General features: G+C 38.7%; 1 pseudogene; it reads right to left on the reverse strand.

The window, feature by feature from the left end:
- Nucleotides 1-3,022: 3,022 nt before the first annotated feature.
- On the reverse strand, nucleotides 3,023-3,564 carry LOC101050237 (iron-sulfur cluster assembly 1 homolog, mitochondrial pseudogene; annotated as a pseudogene).
- Between the last annotated feature and the right edge of the window lie 223 nt (nucleotides 3,565-3,787).

A 3,787-nucleotide genomic window follows, 5' to 3' on the forward strand; every position in this document is an offset into this window, starting at 1 on the left:
GTTCAGCAGCATAGATCCCTCTGAGTCTGTCTCTCATTTGTAAAATGAGTAAAATATTAGCAGTTAATATTTATATAGTACTGATTATATGCAGCCATGTTTCTAAATATTTTACATATATTATCTCATTTACTACTCACTAAAACTTTATGAGGTGAGTATTTGTACCAGAAGCTCTAGAGAATGAAATACTTGCCTAAGATGATAAAGCTTGTAAGTGGCCTAGCTAGGCCATGAACTCAGATAATCTGGCTCTGCCTCCTTCTTATGCTGCTAACTTTCCCTATGTACCTCACATAACTGGAAGGAGTACATGAGACAAGACTATAGAAAGTCCAACATTTGGTAAGTGCAAATAGTACTTTCCATTAAAAAAAAGAAGAAAGTAAAAGCAGGCCAGTCGCAGTGGCTCATGTCTGTAATCCCAGCCCTTTGGGAGGCCGAAGTGGGCAGATCACAGAGTCAGGAGATCAAGACTATCCTGGCCATCATGGTGAAACCCTGTCTCTATGAAATACGAAAAATTAGCCGGGTATAGTGGCGGGCACCTGTAGTCCAGCTACTCGAGAGGCTGAAGCAGGAGAATCATTTGAACATGGAAGGTGGAGGTTGCAGTGAGCCGAGATTGCACCACTGAATTCCAGCCTGGTGACAGAGCAAGACTTTGTCTCAAAAAAAAAAAAAAAAAAAAAAAAAAAAAAGCAAAGGTACTATGAACTAGTTAAAAACCTGGTTAAGTACGAAGACAGAGATCAGAGGCAATACAATTGCAAAGGGGATTTGAGTAAATTGGAAAGTTCTTCTATTAATTATGTAATTTACATAAACAACCCCTGCACAGCTCTCTTCGACAGACTTGGAATTACCTTAGATATGATGCAAAGCCTTGCTACAGTTTTCAAATTGTGAAACTTTTGAGGAATAGCAAGAAAGAACAGAAATGACTAGAACCAGAAAGAGGGGAAGCAAGAAAAGTGCTGCATAGCTGAGGCTAAAAGAATTGTACTTGAAGAAATTATAGAGCCATTGGCTGTTTTCTATGCAAAGTAAAACAGCAGGTAGGGAGGCAAACCAAAGATGCCCGTGAGTAGGAATTGCAGGATGTTGCTGATTCATTGGAGGCAATGCAAGAAGTTCCAGAGCAGAGTCAGGAAATCTGGTATGAGAGATTGACTTCCCTGTATTTCAACACTACTACACTATTTGATACAGTGTTGCTATTCCATAAGTGCCTATAAAGAGAAAAGAAAAAGGAGACCAAATGAATTATGCTGCACAACCATTCTCTATTGAGCTTTTACTAATACACGAGTCTTGATCCTACAATTAGCACTTAACCAACACTAAATTTATAATTTAAACTTCTTGTACATAGTAGAAACTCCTTAAATTATTCACATATTATGTTACTTGGGACCTAGATGGATTTTACTCAACTTGATCTTTATTTAAATTGAAAGTTTTGGTGTGTACCTACACAAAGGCATTTTATTTTATTTTTTTAATGATCACAAAGAGGCCATATTCATAAAACATTAACAATTCAATCTCTACATACATACAGTATTACACAAATTATAAGTGGATACATATATAAATGATACAATTATATTAATGATATAAACTCATGAGCATTTAATTAAAACTACCACTCTGGGTTTTTGTTTGTTTTGTGCCAACTACTTCAGTAAATAAAAGAAACATAAAGGAACTCAGCTACTTGAATTAATGAGAATCAGCTTTCAAAAAATGCACATAGTTCATCTCATAGAATAGTTAATATGTCAAACCCAGGATAATCAGTAATTAAGTGACAAAAGGAACACTTTTAAAGAAAAGTTGATGATAAAAATGTTAGGTTGAAATATTGTTTAAGAACTTTAGCAACTGGACTGAGTAACCAAAAAGTGTATGCAGATTGAGAATTTTAAGAAAAGATCCCATGTTCTCCCTCATCATTAGGACCACATTCCAAAAGCATAATTCTGGGTTGCTATAATATCTTCTCTGCTACAAACAATTATTTAAAAGGTTAAGGAAACAAGATGGTAATTCACATAAAAGTGTTTTAAAGTATACCTCCCACTCAAAATGAAATAAAAATAATATGATCTCCATCAAATTATAAAGAAAATCTATGAAAATGTTGACTAGATAAAGAAGTCAGAACACTTGCCTTCACTGACTGCCTCTGAAGGCAGAGCATGTGTGTCACTAACAAGGAAGTGGAGATGGGGGTAAGGCCCCGTCTCTCTGCCTGTGGAGTGGGGGTGAATGGGAGCCTTTTGGCTTCCCTGGGGTTTTGTGTCCTCATATAGAGAATTGGGGGAGATGGGCTAGATGGCTTTTAAGAGACCCCTCAACTAACAGAATCAAAGTCAGCTTGGGATTCCATCTCTGAGCAGACATAGGGTGGCAAAAGAAATAGATTTAAAAACAGGTGGATGAAATTTTTCTTACCTTGTGATACCATCACTCAGAACTAATCAGAACTATCTGGTACCATTAACGGTACACAATGAGGCATCTGACAATGAATTTTTGATGAAAAGGTAAAAAGGCTTTGTTAAATTTGGGTGGAAAAACAATGTGCCGCTATGTTGCTACCAGCAGTCAGGATGTCCTGTCTCTGATTTTAGGAGTTGCCAGTCTGGTTGGGAGAAATGCTGAGGGAGATGATGTGTGTTCAAGACATTCAGTGGCGATCTAATGATTGCACATCGTTCAGGAAATGGATAAACAGGTGCCCGGGAAGGCAACTTTGATGAAACAAGTTCTAAAACAAATAATGCAAGAGAGTTAAATGATCCTAAGAGAGTGATGGCTTCTCACTTTCTGTCCCCTAATGGAGAATACAAATATCTGGAATCTAACGTACTGGCTTCATTTTCAAAATGCATCACTGTATTTTCCTTACAAGGCAGCCACACATTAAGCATGTGACAGTCACAGGATTTCTACAGTAAGCTCCAAGGCTTCCACCAGCCTTCCTGGAGTCTATGGCTAGAACAGTCCTGAGATGTCAGAGATTAAAACTTTCTCCGCAGCCACGAGTTCCTTTCATGTTTGGGTTATTGGACACAAACTCACTGGATAATTTGTCTTCAACGTAGTCTATTTCTGTTCCTAAAAGTGTTAGCTGTGTTTTCTTTTCAATGAATATTCAGATTCCATCTTGTGTAACTTCCTCAGAATCTCCTCTTGTCTTTGTATAGAGTATAAGAAAGGCCATTACGGCCCTGGTTCCAATACCAGCTTTTACACCTATATGCTCAGGCTTATCTTTAAGAAATTGTTTTATGTTGCTTACTGCTGAAGGTGTCAGGGTGAGGGTGGCCCGGGTGGGCTGCAGCTTCCTCTTACTCACAGCCCAGACAGTTGCTCTGACTAAGGAAGTGTCATCTTCGCTGTCACAGTGCCCCAGTGCCTTGGGCCAGAGCTCCGCCGCCTTAGCCTCTCTCCAAGGACATGGCAGGCACATTGACACAAGGCATTTTGTACATATGTATAGATTTTTCCATAGGATAATTCAGCCCTAAAAGAAAGCCATTCTTTATTAGCCATCAACACCAGTGTGTTTTTTCCTCTTTCAAAAATGTATGTCCTATTAGTAGTATTGATTGACTGATTGATTGATTGAGATGGAGCCGTGCTTTGTCTCCCAGACTGGAGTGCAATGGTGTGATCTTTCTGCTCACATTATTGTGAGCATCCCCCAGGTTCAAATAATTCTCATCCCTCAGCCTTCCAAGTAGCTGGGATTACAGGCACCTGCCACCACATCAGG

This window comes from Saimiri boliviensis, chromosome 17 (assembly GCF_048565385.1).
Source record: "Saimiri boliviensis isolate mSaiBol1 chromosome 17, mSaiBol1.pri, whole genome shotgun sequence".
NCBI lineage: Eukaryota > Metazoa > Chordata > Mammalia > Primates > Cebidae > Saimiri > Saimiri boliviensis.